The sequence below is a fragment of the Micropterus dolomieu genome, linkage group LG23 (genome assembly GCF_021292245.1).
Source record: "Micropterus dolomieu isolate WLL.071019.BEF.003 ecotype Adirondacks linkage group LG23, ASM2129224v1, whole genome shotgun sequence".
Lineage (NCBI taxonomy): Eukaryota > Metazoa > Chordata > Actinopteri > Centrarchiformes > Centrarchidae > Micropterus > Micropterus dolomieu.
In genome coordinates this window covers 21,558,458-21,579,235 of record NC_060172.1, presented here as the reverse complement: position 1 = coordinate 21,579,235, position 20,778 = coordinate 21,558,458, and the positions used below count along the sequence as shown (strand labels likewise).

At 39.5% G+C, this 20,778-nt stretch overlaps 1 protein-coding gene across 3 annotated transcripts in view; it reads right to left on the bottom strand.

Annotated features, from left to right (window-relative positions):
- The window catches only part of cadm2a (cell adhesion molecule 2a), a 221,271-nt gene that overhangs the window by 92,822 nt on the left and 107,671 nt on the right, over positions 1 to 20,778 (bottom strand). The window contains exon 1 of one of the 3 annotated variants that reach the window (XM_046039855.1): positions 10,442 to 10,510. The exons of the other annotated variants lie outside the window; for them this stretch is intronic. The gene's annotated coding sequence lies outside the window, so the exon portion shown is untranslated. Of the gene's footprint in view, positions 1 to 10,441; positions 10,511 to 20,778 lie in introns of those variants that run through there. 3 annotated transcript variants of the gene reach the window in all.

The following is a 20,778-nucleotide window of genomic DNA, read 5'->3' as shown; positions in this document are numbered from 1 at the left end:
GAGGAAGGGGGAAATTCTTTAAGATGGATGTCCGTTGGGGGTAGGGGTGGTAGTGGGGTGGGCAGACATAGACAGACTATCCACCCATCCAAATGGAACACAAGGTCATTGTTCTCATTAAGTTTCTAAGCCTGAATAACCTAGGCTCGTTGGAGACAGTTTGGTGTAAGTACTGCAGTACCCATGCTATAAAGCAGCAATCTAATAGGCTATTATATCCAAAGACATTAGGGTGGGAGCAAAATGATTTTCCTTCACCCTCCACCCAATGTAGAAGCAGCCGTGGTATTATATCTCACAGTAACTACTATTTTTCAACTCTATATCATTAAAAATAGCCCTGAGTATGCCATCAGGACACATGCATTTTTAGATACATGTATTACATTACAATAAAAACAGCCAGTTTAATATCAATAGACTGGTTCATAGGCAACCTGTCTCCTGTCTGTCTGGAAAATAATAATAACAACAATACTAATATTAATTATTTCAAGTTGTCAATAATTGCGCGTGGGAATTAATTCACAACATGGGTGCAATTACCAACATTATTTTAAATAACAATGCATTTCTAATATTGGCGTAACAGCAGGCGTTTCTTTCTTTCGGCTTTCCTGTTCAGTGAAATATCACCTCACCTGCCCGACCTTTTGCTTAGGACCCCCTGATGGCTTTTCTCCCATAACCACCCACTGGGGGCACCTCTGTATATAGAAGTTGGACACAATATCATGTAAACCTGTATGGATTTGTATAAATGATATTGTAAGGTGTTCATAGTAATTTGTGTTGAATTATTATGTCATATACAGCATGGCTTTCATGCTAAGGCATAATAAACTTTTTTTTTTCTTTCAGTCAAAAGCAAAAATGAATTTTGCTTGATCTGTGGTCTGGTAAAGCTCAGTAACTTTAGCTTGACATGGACATAATTTCAAGTTAGCTGGTCAGCAGATAATTAACACTGTTCTCCTTCACAACATAAAGCCTTCTTTCACCCAAACAGAAAAAAAGCAGCATTAAGCCTATTATTGAGCCTATATTCTCAATAACTACCCACCAAAATGTCTTTCTAAATCACTTTGACATGAACACTTCTTGCTTTATCTTATATGTGTAACAAAATTAAAGTCATGCTCCTATCTGAATTCAGATTTCCGCTGATGCTGTCGAGATTTAAATTGCACATGACTTTGTGAGACACATACATTGAATATTTTAGAGAAAAAGGAATAAATGTAACTCTTACTATCAAAGTGTGACCCCTCAGCTAATACTGAGAGAGGCAATAAATTAATTTACCTACATATGTAGACTGTTACTATTACTTACCAAGTGTCTTTTCAAAAGTAAAACACACGAGAAAAAAACTGCCAGAGTTTGAGCATCAATAATCATATTCACTATGTTGTTTTACATCAGATAATACTGAACACTTAACAACTTAATGCTGCTGTCTGCTCTTGTTTGACTGGCATATCTGCCAGACAAAGAGGCTGAGTGCATTTTGATTGGAGCACATTGTTCAGTTCTGACTCAGACCGTCACCTTCCAGCTACAGCTGGAGATAAGATCCAGCTTGACAAGCTAAGAGACAGAAGTTCACACTTGCAAAAATTATTTATTCAAAACTTAGTGTGTAAGTAGCTTTTAAAACAATGATGTATTATATCACTATCACACATTTTATCACACACTTTTGTTCACACCATGGAATTTGTGAGTATTCAAATTCCATAATTGCAGCTGTGTTTCTGTCTATGGTCCAATTTCTGTAAATGTGTATGTGTCCAACTCTCTCTATGGTTTCAACACCTGGCCCCCATCCAATGACATCATAAAGCTATCTTTGGTGGTGCCCAACAGTTTTGTCTGACATGTGTTGGTCAGGGTCTGTCCTTCTGTTGCACTGCTTGGATCAAAGGGGGAAGCTACTCCACCCATCTGTGTCACATTTAATTCATCGCAGGCACGACAGGCCTTGCTTGCCTTGATGGCGAGACACAGATACACGTAATTCCCACACAGCAGAGAGAAAGAAGGGAATGTAATATGGTGGGAGATGACAGACAGCTGATTCAATTAAATTAATAACTAATGAAGAGAAGAATCGGGCATCAGCATAGAGCTGCAACAACCAGAGGTGAAAGAATATGGCATTAGTGCCCTTCCACTTCTTCCTCCATTGCTCCAATTCTTTCTATCTCCACTAAAGATGAGAGCCCTCCTTGGTCTTGCTTTGATGACCAGGTGCTGGGCAGGTGGTGTGGAGTGACAGCAGGTAGCCCTGCGTATGTGTGCATGTGTGTTTGTTTGTGTGATTGTATGTATGTGTGTGTGTTTGTGTGTGTGTGTGCGTGTGTTGGTACGATAGAGGAAAATCCATCCCCACAGTAATGAGAGAGGAGCCAACTGCTCTTCCATCTGGCATTGAGAAAACTTTATTTTTCCCTCTTCCCTCCTTCCTTTCTCACCCCCTACACTTCTCATCATCTGTTCATTTGCTTCTACTTCAGTATCATCCGTTTTGACATTTTCGGATGATGTAAACACTCAGCTACCCACACGCACTTAGCCCAACACATTAGACCTGAGAAATTCAAGCTACACCTCCCACTGAATTTGAAATTGGTACACCGGCTACTTACAAATGGAGCCAATTGGCAAAAACATCTGGTTACGAAATATCTGTGGCTTAAATGTACTGTTGTTGTGCTAGGGAATTTGCTTTTCATGCCTCTGTACTGAGCATTCCTTACAAAATTCAAGAATATCTGCCTAGCTTTTATGAAAGCAACGTTTCTTACCGAACTAAGCAAAAACTTTCTCTGGCAAAGCAAACTTACTCACTTGATAACCTGATAGCTCTATTGCGAGTCCAACTGCAGTGGCACAAGTGTCCAGATAGTGCAGAATAATGTGGTAATGCGAACACTTTAATTATACATTTCCAGTAGGAATATCTATATTTACATAAAAACACAACTTCAATGTGATCATAGAAATAATGCCAATAAATAAAGAATTAATGAATTTATCTTTCCAGTAACTAAACCAAAACTGCTTCTACACAGTATGAGGGGTTTCCCTTTCAGAACATTGACTATATACAGCCAACTGAAGGCTGGCTCATCTCTGTGCTAATTCAGTCTTGTTGGCTATTTAGGATTCTGCCTGTTTACACAATACACAACCATAGAGAGTGTAGGAGTCACTGGACACACACAGTGAACACCTCTGGACCACAACCAGCTTGTCAGGCAAAAGATCTTTGTCTGGAAAGTCGTGTAAACGGTATATGTAAGTGTGCTTGAATATGTTGTTGTCCTTGTGCTCATAATCCAGCACTTTACATTGGTCATAAATCAAGGACAACAATGTATCTTCAAAGAACAGGACAGGAATCCTTCACGTACAGTATTGAATATTTTCACCCAGACACTATTTACCCTGTACATATTCGCCCTCTTTCTGTATCTCTCTCACTCTCTCACACACACACATGCAAGCAGGCAGACAGACATGTTTGCATACAACACACATTAATTGACTTTCCAGCTTCATCCCAGGCGTTTTGAGTGACAGGGTCTGCCAGGGGAGATGGGTAATGATGAGGCAGCTGGCAAATGGGCTGATGGGTAATGAGGGACCCGGTGCTGGCAGCCAATGGTTAGATGCTGAATTAAACAGTGTCTACTGTGTGCTAACCATGCTATGTACATTCAATATGTTATTCTCCAAATGTGACAATGTCAATATAGGGAAACCTGGAACATCAAACAAATATCATCTGTCACTTGTGTATCAAAACTATAAATATTTAAATATTGTTGTAATATATTTTACACAGCTCGTTTTCTTTGCAGCATATCGTGCCAGAGTTATGCCAATCGCTTCTTATTCAAAATTGGATCCATCCAATAAGCTTCAATACTTACGCTTGTGTGGATGAAAAGTAATTGCTGTGGCAGGGTTACAGCTTAGGCGATGCAAACTATACTCACAGTACACATAACGGATACCTGGTTTGCCCTATTTTTTACACAGTCGATCCCACAAATAAAGAAGATGGAAAATAAAGAGAGTTTTTAAAAGGCTTTGAACGTGATGCAATGCAATTGGAGGTTACTCTACATTGTGTGTATATGCCAAGGTAGCTTGGTAGTTCTGCAGTTTGAATGCAGCACTGTTCAACATGGTGGTTGCACATGAACACATACACAGAACGTTTCATTCTGACAAATCCAACATAGCCGTCCGTTTCCTCCGTCCTCCATCTGCTCAATCTTTCTTTCTTTCTAACACATTTAGCAGATGCACCCATCTCGTTTGAACAAGAAGACAGTGCTAGATTCTTTCAGATAGCTGCCATGGCTTTATAACTTTAATGTCTACATAATTGCATTGTGTTGTAGCACCTTTTTACATGCACACCTCCAGTGGTTGGACGGGTGTTTGCAGGGGTGGCAGAACAGCCCTCTGCAAAGCCTTTTAAGCTTTCTCTTGGGTCTGGGCTATTTTCGCTGACTGCTACTGTAGATATTCAATATTGTCCATGGGACACTGGGATAGAGAGAAATCAAGTATAAAAAACATCACCATTTCGCAATGTGTGCACCAGGATATTTTGTCCTACATGTTCGCAGTACATACCATATCTGAGAAGAGCGCAGATATTAACATTAATGACTGTGTGCCTATGCTGTACAGTATGGCAAATAGTTGTTTGTGACTCATGCTATCTGAGAATGCATGTATGTGTGTGCATGTATGTATGTACGTATGTGTGCCCTCAAAGCAATACAATAATGTGCAATCTTTCCTAGCAACATAAAAACATGTCTTAGTAAAGTTACATAAAATTACAAATATTGCCGAGATCTAGTGATTAGTTTCTTGATGACAGACTTCATGACGCTGTTTATTCTGCTTCCAAATATATGTTCTTCTATTCTCTGCTCTTGTGCTGTCTTCTCACCTCCCCTCCAACGGTTCGGTTCTTTGTGTTTTAATGTTTTAAATATAACTAAATGTTGTTTCTAGAGCAGCAACAGTACTGTTTACAACAGCAAAGTCGCAATATACTCTATATACTCTTACGCTTTCTACATGTTTAGATGTCTGTGCTTGTTGAGGTGTATTATAGATTTAAGTATTGTTGTTTTACTCGTGAAGGTTTTATTGCACTTACAGTAACGAGTTGTCGTCAACTCGAAACATCTTCTTTTCACATGGTTCACATAACTGTCTCCTCTGCGGCGTCTCTCCTCTGCTGACCACTGACTTTGCTCTGTGTAAGTTTGTGTAGGAGCTCACAGAGAACAGGATTTGTGGTTCACAATGTAACTTAGCATCACAGAAAAAAATACGGTGCATCAATAGTGAGTTTACTGAGTCCTGTGATGATGTCAGAGATGCAGGAAGCGTACCTATCAACATCACTGCAGCTTCCATCACACACAAGCCTTCCCTTTGGCTGTATGGTCAGTAGCTGGATTTATGGTGTGTTCAAGCACAAATTTTATTAATTTCATGAACATGCTTTAGAAACTGTAACACAGCTATAAGCGATTTTCCCCTATAAAATTATCAAATAGATTTTCAAACTCTGAGCAGGAACGCCATTTCCTTCTGACTTTCACTCGTTTAACAGCATTCCTATGCTTTCCCCCCCATTTTCACCACTATTGGTTATTCCTATAAATCTCTTGTACATATAGTGATCTGAACCCATGCCTACTTTGGTTGGAAAAGTGCAGGTGGGTAACGGCTCCAGAGCAGAACGAAAATTTACTGCTTAGTTGTTCACACACTGGTGTCGTCCAACACTAAAGCAAGCCTGTTAAACTGACAGCACAGGACTAATATTAGACCTTTTCATTGGACTGAATTTTATTGTGGTGGATGGTAAGATCTTATGAGGTACCACAAGGTGTATTTCTCCAGCCCTTGAGTAGTTAAAGAGATAAAGGGGTGGTGGCGGTTCTTGCCTTAGGTGCTTAGAGACAGTGGCAGACATTGTCCATTTGGGAGGCCATTAGAAAGATGTAGTACTGAGCTTTCTGCTGACAATAGCAAAGACCTTATATGTTCTCTGTTTATTATTGGCCATTACAGATATTTACTGTGGCCACCATCAGTGGCTTGACCCCTGAAAGCTTCCCACTAACCTCTAACTCCTAACTAACTAAAGGCCCTGTCTCCACAGAACACCTCATTTCTAAGACATCACTGTTAAACAGATGTTCGGGTTGCTGCTGCACAAGGCTTTTGCTTTTCACTTTTTGCTTAAAGGTCTACATTTGTAATTGCTTGTGCATGACACTCTGAGCACACTCACATGCTCAGTAATTTGATTCTTTGCAGACAGCTTAAATAGGCTCGATATAACGAGCAAGCAGATTTGTGTTTATTTATAACTATTGAGTTAAAGGAGATTTCTGTTACATGAAGTGTTCCATTGCGCCATCACCACCCTTACCAATCACAATGGGCCAATCACATTGGGCCGGCTACACCCCTCCCCCACTTTCCTCTCTGCTTCTTGTATCAGATGCCGTGACTCTAGTTCAGAGCCAAACATCTACGGCGACAACAGCAGCAGTTGTAAGAAACAGAGGTGGATGGCCATGTGAGGAGCAGGTGTGTGACAGGGAAGCCGATGAATAGAGTGAGCATTAGGAGTGTAGTGTAGTAATTATGCACTGTCAGGGAGGGCGCATTAGGGCTGGGCGTTATGGACCAACAAGTCACAGCCCGGTACTGTTAGGCTGAAAAATATATAGCAAAATTATCTGCTAAGTGGGTAACAACATAATTGTAAAGCTATCATAAACTGAGTCCGTCAGCTACTGATTGTACTCACTCAGTGTTGGCACTGACTAAGCACTGAGTGACCTGGGCCCTGTTTCAGAAAACAGGCTTAACAAACTCTGAGCTCATCCCTGAGCTCTGGGTTGATTGAGCCTGAGGTGGGAAACTCTGGAATTTTCGGTTCCAGATCAGCTGATCAGAATAAGTTCAATCAACTTGAGTATGTTGAGCCTGATAGAACTGCATGCCTGAGGATGAAAAAAAGCCATCATCAATGGAGCTCGGATACTACGACTCACCACGGCAACAGGTAAATAAAGGCAGAGCCTCCATTTTAATCGGGTAGAGCTAGAAATATTCTTGCCATGATAAGCTCTAAAACGCAGGAGTGGAAGAAGAATCAATGCGTCAACATTATTAGACTAAGTGCTATAACCCATTACATTTGATTTTAAATAGGAAGGCTATATTTATTAAGCTGTAACCCGACGGGACAAAATGCCGGTGGCAACTGGCTACCTGATTATGAAAATAGGTAGGCTATAGATCAAATATAAGACACAGTTTACTCGTGAACCTGTGATTGTAAAGTCACAGTCACACCCAGCAGGTTAGCCTATTAATAATTTTTTTGCAGTGGAAAATGTGTCTATAAGTTAAGTAGGTAAGTTTTAGACGTCTATTTTACATTAATAAAATCTTGCTCATTTTGTATCATCTATTAATGCTGTCAAAACACATTCAGAATATCAGCATGTAACAATGAAAAACTCACTTTTAAACCTTATTTAGGCCTGTTTGTTTCAGCTGCACCACAGTCATCCTCACTCAGAAATAGTCACTTTATCTCCAGTTGATAACTACGATAGGAATGTTCCAATCAGTGCGACTACAATATGAAAGATTACTGGTTATTGATCAGTTTTATAGGTTACAGTGCAACTGTCCACTGAGTCGCAGCGTTATAGCTTACCTAAAGATGGACATCGATTTTATTCTGTACTGAGGATAAATCCTTGATGTGCGGAGATCTGTCATACATTGATGACAGATTGATCATAAAGCTGTCCTGTACAAGATCATGTTCAAAAAACTAACAGCCTATCTAACCGGGATATTAAAGTTTTTAAAGATGTAAATGCGTTCAGATATGTGCTTTGATATCGACAGAATGAATGAGGAAATGAAACGATGTGTCAGTTAGCTGCCTCAGGCTCTGCAGGAGGGGAGGAGTCAGAGAGAAACTGACGTTTTTTCAACTTATCCTGTGAACTTCACCTCCTCCCGAGGAGGTTAGGTCTACAGCATCAGTTGCCGGAGTTACTGATCTAGGGATTATCTGATCTCGCTCTCTCAAACAGAAAACCCAGAGTTTCTCTCATCTCAGGCTTAACATACTCAGAATTTTCACTAATCCCGCTTTCTGAAACAGGGCTCTGGTCCGTATTATATCATAATATTATTAAAACGATCATGGTACTTGTTCCTTTATGCGTGAAAAGGCTTTATAATAGGTTACATCTCTACTGTGTTAAATGTATACCTGTTTGTTTATTTGCAAACAAAGTTGTCCTATCTTTATTCTCAGGTATGTGAACTATTACAATTATGAATAACGTGTACTCCACAGCCACCTCTGATCACCAGGGAGTCGATCAAGAGTACACTTGCACTAGTACACTTGTCCATGGCACTTACTACTCAGGGCAGATTCCCACCTAAAGGCCCAGTTCCTGAATCAAACCAATGTGAGGATGACATATTGTTTCAGTTTTGGTCTTTAAACTTTAAACACAAGCCATGTGGTGGAAATGTCGTTCAGTTATTAGTCATACAGTTGGAGTGTATAAAGGTTCATATTTGTGCAGGTCTGGAGTGCATGTCAGAGGACTTTTAAGGGTCATGCATAGGAATGTCTGGTAAGACAGTGGATGTTAAATAATTTAATAATGCAGGCATTTCAGGGGAAGAAACTCTGCATCAGTCTTTTTACAGATCATACCACACATCAGTCATACAAAGAGGACCAGAGAAGTAACTAGGCTCAGGCTGGTTATCGGTTTCAAGGTACTGTATGAAGAAGTCAAGGTTTCAAAACTACTACAGTTTTCCGTTATACCATCAGCTGATTTAATATGTCTCATCAAAGACTGCAAGTGCCGGAATCCTGTAGGTTTTGTGCAGCGTAGAGAGTAACACGGCCCCTCCCCTTCCGGTTGATGCAAGCAGTCAGTCAAACTGTGTGTGGGGAACCCCTGAAAATATTCCTCCGTCGAAAAAGACAAAATCTGCCGTATTATATACACTATCAAATAAGATATCCCATCTGCGGTACACCACCCGTCATTCTTCATCTAAATTTAAGGTAACAAGATCTTGAATTGAGCATTTGCAACAAGCTAAGAGAGTTAACCACTGGTGAAATAAATACTATTGGCTTGCTACCGAGGTAAATAACATGGCTAATGAATTAGCTAACACCAGCTGGTTTCACCCCTCATGTTACTTCACAGAACGGGGAAGAGCAGACTACTACGTTTCTGCAATTTAGTACAATAATCAAATGTAATTGGTTTCACATCTAACCTTTTGTATAAGTCTTCCATTCAAAAAAAGCAGCAACTGCTAGCTCTCTGGTGTCTTTTCCACTGTGTCTGTTGTACAGAGAGAGACCGCATGTGTGTGTGCGTGTATGTGTGACACACTCATTCTATCTCTCTCCTTATGTGAATACACTGAAATAATAATCGATTTTATAGCATGATTTGATATTATTCTTTGAAGCAATAGTTTATGTTGCTGCTTAAAAATAAAATATATTGTGTTCAGTGGAAAAAGGTTGATGTTTATTACCCAGACATTTAAAACTACTACATTTTAGAGATGTAATCGCAATACAGTGAAAATGTGATATTTTTGCTTAAGGTTATCAGTGATTAAAAAGAGACACTCTGCTAATAGGTCAGTTCAGAGCAGTTTAGTAAGGTAAATTTTAGTATACTATATAGCTTGGTCTGTCCAAGGCTCTGTCCATAACAGGGTCAACAGATAATGGCAAAGTTTGGCAGCTCATTATTCTGCCCCTTAAATGATACCGTATTTGGTGAATGTCAGTATTGCACCATTCAGTAATGTGCTGCTTGGCTCTGGAGAAATGACATTGTGACTATACGGCAATGTAGCTGAGAGGAACTGAGGGATTAATGACAATAGAGATGTAGCTCTTAAGAGAATTAGTAAAAATATGTGCAGTTCTTAGCATTTCTAACGAGGCTGCACAGTACCTGCTACATCCCATTTAAATTCTTACCATTGCAAATGTGGTTTAAAAAAAAGAAAGGCAGGACTGCAAGGACTGATTGACCCTTATCACTTTATCTCAGCACAGTAAAAACCTGAAAAGACATATCAGTTACTGAATGGAATGAAGCAGAGCACGGTGGGGCATATATCTACATATCAATGTCACAACTGATGCCAAAATCTTGGGATTGAAAGTGAATTAGGACTTTTCCATCAGGAATCCAATTCCTTTCATATTCAGTGAGAAAAATATAATTTTTGCCTCAATTTTCACTTCGGAGGACTGAATGTTATGTTAGCAGTATCACTAAAATTTAGTTACCTCTCAGGCAAAAATGCTTTGATGAAGTGGGGGGGCAAATGGGTGTGTTCAAGGGTAGTGGAACCAAGTCAGATAACAGACTTTCGTCAGAGTACAGGAAATTGAACACTTACCTGTTGATGAAACAACAGCAATCAGGTAACAGTCAGGCCAGCAGGGAGAGGAAATGAAAGATAAAATGAGAGAAAGAGAAGAAATGAGAAATGTACAATTTTTAACAAAACATGTCAAAAGTAATGAAAAAGACCATTGCAACAGGACAAAAATGTTTACCACAGTTCATTCATAACTGTTATGATGCTATTGTGAAAGAGCAATGCTGGATTAAGATGTCTCTGTGTGTGTGTGTGTGTGTGTGTGTGTGTGTGTGTGTGTGTGTTTCTTGGCTCTGCAACAAATTAGGTAACAACGAATATACCCATTCCTGCACTCAGTAAGGGATCTGGCGTGTGCATGTGTGTTGAAGAACTGCATACAAAATAAGGAGAAGTAGTATTACACAGCACAGAAATCCTACCTATTTCACATTAGAGCAACATTAAGGCTCAGGATTGGAGAAAAGAAAAGAAAGGGAAAGAGAAAAACACACACTTTGCAGGGCACCAAGGGGAAAAGCTTAAACGCTGGGACGCCAAACTGCAGTGACACCCCAGCCTTGATTGGTTGCTTTAACTGACTGGAGTGTGTCATAAGCTGGCAACAGCTGTTGTGTTTAAGTCCATTAGTTTTTGGGAATATTACGTTTTAAATGAATTATGTTGTGTAAATGACTCACTGATCTCTCCTGGATTCAAGAGGAGAGGGAAGATAATCCACTCCGCCTCTCCCTTTCTTCACTCCCCCCCTTTGTTTACACTAAGCTGTGCCCCCAGAGGAAGGATAAGAGGGTTTAGTGAGGGGTTACTGTGTGTGATGTCACATAAACACGCACGGGCACAGTGAATGCGCAGATACACGTGCAGGCATATTCACTGAAGCGAATGAATCATTATATTAGTATAATTAAAGAATAAAGGAAACAAAATATGATTTTGCAGGCAGTCTCACAACAGGTGAAGCCAATTAACAAACAGATCTTATGTGTACATCTTGTTAACAACAACACTTCCTACTGCAAAGCAATTCTATCTATGCTGATTAATGTAAAGGACAGCCATCAACAGCCTTCTTGGCACTGCACCTCAACTCTATTTCCTCTAGTGAGAAATAGTCCCATTTAACAGATAATGTCATTTCCTTGTCTCTCACAGGACAACTTAAAGGCTGAGCAGTCACAGCCAATGTCGTGATGGGATCACAGTGTTCCCCATTACTGTAAGACCGCAGTGTGTGGCTTTTAAATCAGCATTACTTACTGCCAGTGTGGAGGTGAAAGGTGGTATGTTTGTGTATGTTTGAGAAAGAGCCTGTTTACACTTGGCATTAACACACATCTTTGGGTGATCCAATCACAAGTGGACAGAAGTAAGTCACTTCACACCTTGCATTAGAATCCATGCGTCTTGAGTGACGACAGTGTTGTTTTTAAGAACAACAAGTAGTAGACAAACGGACACAATGACAGATATAAATGGACACATAGAAAGAAATAGCTTAACGTGTAACCTTTGTAGAACTTTTTTTGAGTATATCCTAACCCCAACATCTCACAAAATTGCTAGATTTTTAAGGGAGTCTAGGCCACCTCTTTATTAACCATGGCTATCCCCATGGTTAATAAAGAGGTGGCCTATATTGGTTGCTGTTTACTGTATTTGTAAAATGTTTACTGTCAATAAAAGGTTGTCTGCTTTCAAAAATTTAGTGTCAATACTGAAACAGTATGTTCAGACACCTAGCTACTAAATGTAGCCACTGGTACTGCGATGCTACGGCAAACTAGCACAATGTTTTTTAAAAGGAATTAAACAACCTAATGTACAGAATTTATTACAGAATTTACAAGAAGGCACAAATGATTAAGAATTTGCTGTAGCTGTTTCTGCAGCTTGTTTCCTGTGTACTTACAGTTGTGTAGACGGTCCTTCAGTGTGGCCCAGGGTAGGCTTGTGCCGATTGGTGATTGGATCGGCTACTGATGAAGAGATGATCGGCGATTGGATTTTCATGCAACTCACTTTCATAACTAAGATGACATAAAACAGTCTCTAGAATCTGCACCACACTGCAGTGTTCCCCACACAATCAACAATATCAACGCTGACCATCACATACTATATACTATTTAATATGAGTAAAATCAGAAGTCAATGTGGAGCTGCGTGCAGCGCATAGATTCGCGGAGCCGTGTGTATATAGGAAACTAACTCTGAGAAATCTACCTTCTATCTTCTATTTCTGCCAATGCATCTTGGGTGCATTCACACCTGTACCTAGTGCTGTCCACTTGTGATCGGATCACCCAGGATTCATCAAACATCAAACATGTTAATACCAGGTGTAAACAGGGCCAAAGAGTGTCTGTTCAGCCTGAAGGGTATGTATGTGGCAGGTATAGTCAGTCAATTATACTGTAGGTCGTCATGATCAGGTGACAGGAAACCATCAACAAGGCTGGAGTAATAAAAGGAATCCAGACATTACTTCCAAAACAGCAGTCGCTAACCACTGGACCACTGGACACAAAACCTTTGATTGGAACCTTTCCTAGCTGTGTGTACTTATAGGTACAGCCATATGTTTGTCTCTTTGTTTGTCTGCTTCCACAGTGGGGAAGAAGAGCTGTCACACAGACACATGGACCAAACAAGCAAACAAAACAAAACAAAAAACAAGGAAACCCTGCTCTCATTAGGAACTTTCTGCAGGGTGAACCGCACAGGAACGTGACTACCTGTGGCTGAAACATGACTTTCAACCAGAGGCATGTTTAATAGCTGTAAAATCAACATTCAACATCAAAAGTAGTCTCTTGCACCAGCTCTTACTTAAAAGAAAGATAGAGAAAAATAACATGCAGAATCACACACTTTTGTGTTAAACTTAAAATTTGCTCAATTGGCAATTAGTTTTTTGTAAGTGAGATAATTTTTTAGTGCTGAGCGAATTAATTGATGTGCATCTTTTTTGTTAATTTGTACATTTCAGTGGAGACTGTTATTATCTAGAATAGCTATCTTACAAGCAGCTACTTGCACCTTACTAACTATTTTGACTATTGCTGAATCTATATATTTCCAGCAAACTACAGATCAAAATATAATATAAATCAATCTGAAGATATTAATTTCAAAATGGTATGAAACAGAGAAAAACGGAAATGCCTCATATTTGAAATGTTTGGCATTTTACTTGACTTATTGACTTACATAATCAATCAATTATGACTACTGCTCTCTATTCATTTTCTGTTGATTGACTCATTGATTCATTGACTAATAATGTCAGCACTACAAGCAACTAGAACACTATGGGATGATTTTAATCCCACTGGATGATATTGTGCAGAAAGTACAACATCCGGTCATTTAAAAATAGTGGCTACATTTCTATTTAGTTGCTCAAGAAAAACTAAACCTAAAACTGCTGGTTTAAAACTGCAACACTGGACTCAAATTGTGTTGCCGTCTGCAGCTTATTAATATTGGAAAGTGCTGGTGCTTGTTTTGAAATAGGGTGCTAAAACTAAGTGAAAATATGGCAGTCATTAAATAATGACTCCCGTGTTGATGTTTTGAAACATCTGTTGTGTTTGCTCATCAGGCCTAAAGTAGAAGTTTGGTATTGAGTATAATCAATAGCTTTCTAATTAGAAATCAACCAGGGTACACAGCTGTTAGTCACTTAAAAGGCAAATACAATATAACCACCAGATGCTTTACTGTGTGTTTGTGTGACCGCCTGTGTGTGCATTGTAAGCAATACAATTTTTATGTTTTGTCTGTTGGTGAGGGATTTTCCACAAGTAAGTTAGTCAATGTCTTAACTACAGATAGAACTTTTTACCGTTAATAAACAGTGTAGCAAACCTAGATTTAGTTATGCATTTTAATAAATTTATGAGAATTAATACCCAATTATGAATTTTAATATTCATAAAATCAAATTTTATTCCTCGTTTCAGGGCACCACCGGAGTTGTTATAATGCTAGAGTCCCCGGACCTCTAGGTAGTTTTGAATAATTATACAATTATCACTAGTGATCAGTTAGTTAATAATCGCTCAATTATCTTAAATCAATCAGTCACTCTCATATCTAAAGGGTCAATTCTCTTGGCAGGGACGTAGAAATAGGCAACACACACAGTTCTTGATTATATTACAGTGAATTTATTCTCTAACTAATGTGATAAAAAGGGATGGTTGAATACCGGGAAAATAAACAATTGCTGAACAATGCGAAATGGAGGTTCGCGTGTGGGAAGAATTTGACTCATATGGCATAGAAGAACTAATGAAAGTAAGCTAACGCTATGAGTTTAGGAGTTGGCCTGCTTTGGCCTGTTGCTGGTCCCACGCTAGCTGCCGATCCTGCCTTTTTGCTAGGGATTCTCCGGGGTTCTCCGTGTCTGATTGAAAACGCCTCCTCCGTCTGGCAATTCGGCTGTTTTCAGGTTTCCTTCGTTGCCGCTGGCAAGACCACGTGGCTTGGTCTGACCTCGGTGAAGTTGGCTCGACGAAAAAGGCTTAAAAATGGAACTTGGTCGTTCCTGAATTAGTCCAGTGTAACTTAACGGACTTATAACTTTAACAAAACAAAAGAAATAAAGAAATTAAATAACTGGGGGGCAGATCGATGTCGCGGCATTTCATGTGTGTAGCTTCAAGCGAACAAAGGCCTGTCTCGCTGGCCGACTCTTGGGCGTTGCCTGGCGAGGCACGCCGAAGCGTCCAGAGAGCCGAGCAGAGAAGAGTCGAAGAGAGGAGCGAAGAGGAGAACGAGCGACGTCGCGTGTCGCTCTTTTGTTGCCTGGGGCGTGGTTCCCAGGGGCCGTTTCAGGTTTCCCAAGGGACTGCCTTTCTAAACTTAAGGTCTAAAAGAAAAGAAATCTATTTGCGCGTATTATAATCAAATATTTTCCACAATCGAACCTCAATGGTCAAACGGTTGTACTGTTCTAAGTTAAGCATTTGGTAACAGGAAACAATTGTCACATTATTGGTCAGGATATTTATACATTTAACGGCATTTCCAACGAGGGTATGTAATACTTATTTCGTCCACTTGGGGGAGCTCAGGTTACATGAGGAAAGCTTAGATTAATCCAAGATCATCTCTCCTTAGGAACTGGATATTGATATAGAATATTGTTGATTCATCCTTAAATTCAAGCTGGCGATTAATAGTATAGTAAGACATTTCTTTATCATCACTTCCAAAGGAATTTTGTAGGAAAGAAAAAAACAAGCATTGATCACATTAGATGAAGGAGTGTCTTGCTGAAAATAAAAACACTGCAAAAGTAACTTTCTTTTCAGCACTAATATCAACAACGGATAGCAACAACATGTTAACATAACTACTCAAATAGAGGCAAACGTAATCAGGTAACTAAATATTTAATTAAACTTAATTAAATGCTTTGAGTCTTTGGAGACTGCAGTCTTTGGTTATTTAAAGTTTGGCTGTCCTGGATTATGTCACACTTAGGTGAGACAAGGAGTATCCCTTTGATGGGATAATAAAACAAAGAGCAAGGTCAGTTGCCACGGAAACATGTGTGGGGGGGCCAGTTTTGATAGGCGGTTCAGGCAAATGCTAATCGCTGGTTCGTGTCCCTTTCTCAGTTTAACAGTCAGGCCCTGCGTTATCAGCTTCGGAATCAAAAGGGTGCCAGCTTTATGGTCAGGGATAGCACTTAGAAGGCAACTTTGCCCCCCCCCCCCCCCCCCTTCTTCTCTGGGGGAGGAGAGAGGAATTTGGAGTAGCTCCAAATTTATTCAATATAAAATGCACAAATCCACACCGTTGTTCACTACAACAGGCACATTTCAGAGGCAAGTTCGCAAGATCATTCTTTCAGACGTAAACGTACTTTATTGTCACATACACGTAGCGAAATTCATCCTCTGCATTTAACCCATCCCTGAAAGGAGCACTGGGCTGTACAGCGCCAGAAGACCAACTCCAGATTGAATCCAACTCCATACCTACCTAATGTGTTTTTGACAGTGGGGGAAACCAGAGCACCCGAAGAAAACCCACGCAGATACGGGGAGAACATGCAAACTCCACACAGAAAGGCCGGGGCAACCAGGGTTTGAACCCGCAACCAGGGTTTGAACCCACAACCTTCTTGATGTGAGGCAACAACGCTAAACACTGCACCACCGTGCAAAGAAATATTCTCTATATAATTAGATGCTTTTTATTGATCTGAATCACGGAGTCACTTCCCAATTATGAATTACAATTAAACACCGACCATGCACTGGATGGCAACATGTTCTTAGGAGAACTAGAGAAACTAAAGCTTTAAAAGTACGGGAATGAGTTTAATTTATGTAGGTGTAATATTCAAAGTTTCAAACAAGAAAAGAAATGATTGATTTAAATACAGTAGAGATGCAAATGGCAATTGATTATATGACTATTATCCATTTAATGCCTTTTTTGCTGATTTTAACTGCCTCTCTGCACACAATAATAAATTAAACAATATATTGGCTAATAATTTAGTATTTGACTGAGTATTTGTTGATATACTTCAGGAATCACTCCACCACAAGCAAAAGCAATTTGCCAGATTACTCAATGTATTGTTTTTTAACGTGTAACGCAGAGGCAATGGCAGCAAAGGAAATAAAAACAAATGAAAAATCATCATGTCCAGATGCTTCTGCCCAACTAAATTAGCCATTTTATATAAATGTGCTTGCTTTTGCACAAACACAGATGGACACACATATATACAAACACGCCAGCATGCACACCCAGATACAGGCATCCACTCACACACAGTACACATGTTAATACAAACACACACACAGAGTAATAAATCACCTAACTGTTGATGTTGATGTGTTTTTTGTAGTTTCTAAAACAGCCTCAAAACAAGAGGTATATTGAATGGCATGGAATAGCAATTATCTAATTTACTGAAAGGTGGTCTTATGTGGTCACGCATGCTTTATCTCTATCTTTATCCCAACAAACACATTCTTGTGATGAATAATAACTACACCCATCAAAAAAATATATAGTCTGCTAATTTATAATAATAATAGCAACTTTAATCATTCTATTCAACTGGTTGGAAGGAAATAATAAATAATACTATGGCAGGTCTGCATGTGTCTGAAACCCTTGTAAAGGTAGCGTCGCAGGAGCTGCACATTACATTATCCACACAAATCAACCAACCAGCCTTCTGTCTTTACATAACAAGAGCACAGCAAGTCAAGGCAATCTCTTACTATGATGAAGACTGATTTGTTATATCTGAATAAAATGCTACGTCAATGTGTGGGATACTCTATCGGTAGGCAAAATATGTACAGACAAAGATTTCTTGAGCGCTTTTTTCATTCTTGGACTCGAATTTGGTGTACAGATGGACCGCCCGTTGAATTTGTTATTCATACTTGCAGCGACTCTCAAGAGAGTCATCTGCCAATTTCTAAGCTATAGAGAATCAATTAAATAGAGGATTTGTTGTTCTACATTTAGAATGTGATGAGTCAAATGGCACGTTATAAGTTCCAGTTTTTTCAAAAGGAAGTCCGTGTGGTATACGCAGTTTTGCAAGGCTCACTGACAAATACACATCTTAAAGATGATGAAATTAATTTAAATTTTAATAAAAAAATTCCTTTTGTTCAGCCAGTGAATGTCTATGTTGATTCACCTCAGTTAACAACTCCTAATGGTTAATGGCTTGAATGAGTCCGTTAATCCTCCGATTCGTGTCTTTCTGTCTGGCAGCATCACATCTAGCATCATTACCACCCATTACAGCCAATGCTAACATTAGTAGCTGGTATACTGCAGCTATCCAATCACATAAAGAGTTTATGTAATTACAATTTTAAAAAACTTGATCTAATGGAGCCATAGGGAAAAAATGATTTGCAGTGATGAAGAATGCATCCTGAAACTTTTAAGTCATTCATAGCGGAGGATGGTACTTTGGTGGACATATATTATTGGACTTTCAATGCTGTTGACTTGGGTTGTACTGCCCACGAGACTTGTCCCCCTTTCTCCTTGTCCTAAAACAACATTAATGTAAACATATTAATCTTATAGCATTTTCCATTTCCATTTTCCAGTATTGTCACTTGTGATCTTCTGGTTAGATGATTGTTGAATTGTTAGTTGCTGCAACTGATGTTGAATGAAGAAGGGTTTTCCCTAATGGTGAAATAATAATCGATTAGTCAGGTTAATTGCCAGCTATTCTGGAACTCGATTAATGATTTATTTACCGGTTTGTTTGGTTGAACAAATGTGAGAACTCTGCTCCTTTATCTATAGTTAAGGCTTCCCTTTGTAACAGATGGAAATAGTTCAAGGATCTGGAACAACGGTTAATGCAGGACATAAACAGTGAGTAAAAGTGTGTTTGGCCAATTGCTCTGAACTGCTTCTCTATCTTTGATCAGTGAAGAAGAATCTATTAGGAGTAGTGCATGCGCTTGCGAGTGCACATGAGCACACACACAGAACACTTTCTGTAGTCTGGAAGAAGTTATAAAGTAGTGTCAGTTTTTCTCCACAGGTACATGGCATTCAGTTGCACTTTCTACTGAGGATAGAAGTGAACTGACAAGCCCCTTCACACAGGTACATATGTACATACCCACATACACACACACAAGCCCATGTACTTCTTTTCTTCCTTTCACAACCATCTGCACGGAATCCTCACGGACAACTTTAAAATACCTCAAACGCAGAGTGAGGAAATGTTTTACCATACCCATTTGTGCACACAAATGCCAATCAAAATAACGGAGGCATTTGATTTAAGGTTTGTTATAGGTGCTAGTTTCCTTTGTGAGTTCAAGCTGAAAAGTAGTAATTAGTGTCTGTTGTGCTGTCGTGGTACATAGGAAGAGGTTGGAAAAATTATGTATTTAGACACAGCTGGGAATCCAACCACATTCCATTTTCTCTTTTTCTTTAAGTAAATAACATTTGTTGACTTTGTTTGTGTTGGTGTATATGGAGCAGTTATATTTTGATTTCAAACTGGCAGCCATTGATGTACCTACAGTACAATGTTATGTTGCAACACTTTTGCTGTATTTGAAAAGTTTTAAATCGCTGTGAAAGGCCATATTATAGTGTCCCACCCTGAAGCACAAAGTACCTTGAGAATCAATTGTTTGCTATCAGCTAAAGTACATATGTCTCAAAACACATTATAAAAGCACGCAAACAAATGCATATGCAGCACATTATGCAGGATTTTCTGCAAATGTTCAATCCAACATTTTCTGGCAAAGGATGGAGTGATTTTGGAGGCCTGATTGAATGTTTTGTACACAAACTGTATACCAAATGCACGAGCATGGGCAATCATAGCTGGACGGGAAAAAGAAACACTGTCCTTCATAATACATAATTGACTTGAACTTGAACCTGTTTTCATTTACACCTTTTTTAGCAGGCCCAAAAGTCACCAGGAAACGTTTTATACCATACAGAAGAATTAATGAGAAAAATGTGTTAACATTTCTAAGAATTTTCATGATCTGTGGTGTAAAAAATAGTCTCATTGTCTACCTCCTGCCCCAACGAGCACATTTTATGTAACATGAAATGTATCAGCATACAAACAAGCAACCAGAATCAGCCTGTTTACAGCATGAATAACAGCTTTCCCCTCTTTTCTTTTGCATGTGTGAAAGGGAGAAACAGAGCTGTGCTGTGCTCCCCTGCTACTGCAGCCTCCCAGGCATGGGGTAGTGTTGATGTGACAATGGGTTTGAGGTAGTGTGAGGCTGTGTGCAGCTTCTGGAGAGTGACTCAGCAAGGTGCTTAATGAAAGAACAATCACATCTCAAGCTGAAAAGCTGCCATGACCTGTATGCACCTCTACTTTGGTGGACAGTTTATGTACAAATTGTAGAAAGACAAAAAGGGAAAAAGAAACAGAAAGATGGAGCAGCCCTGCCTTCAGGCCATTATCAGTTTCCATTTCCTTCCCATCATTCTTGTCTTTTAGTACCATTTCTTCCAACTGGATTCTCTGTGGTGATGTGCTTTCACCCGTATCGTCACTCTGTTTCACCCTAACCAAAGTGCTTTTCCCTCTCCTTTTTCTGCATCCACAACCCCTCTGGCCCTCTACTGCCCTACCTCAGACAAGACAAGCATCTCAGTGCCTTGTCTGTTTAATATTTCATCACTGGTGGGTGGATGTTTTATTTACAGCCACTGGGACACCTG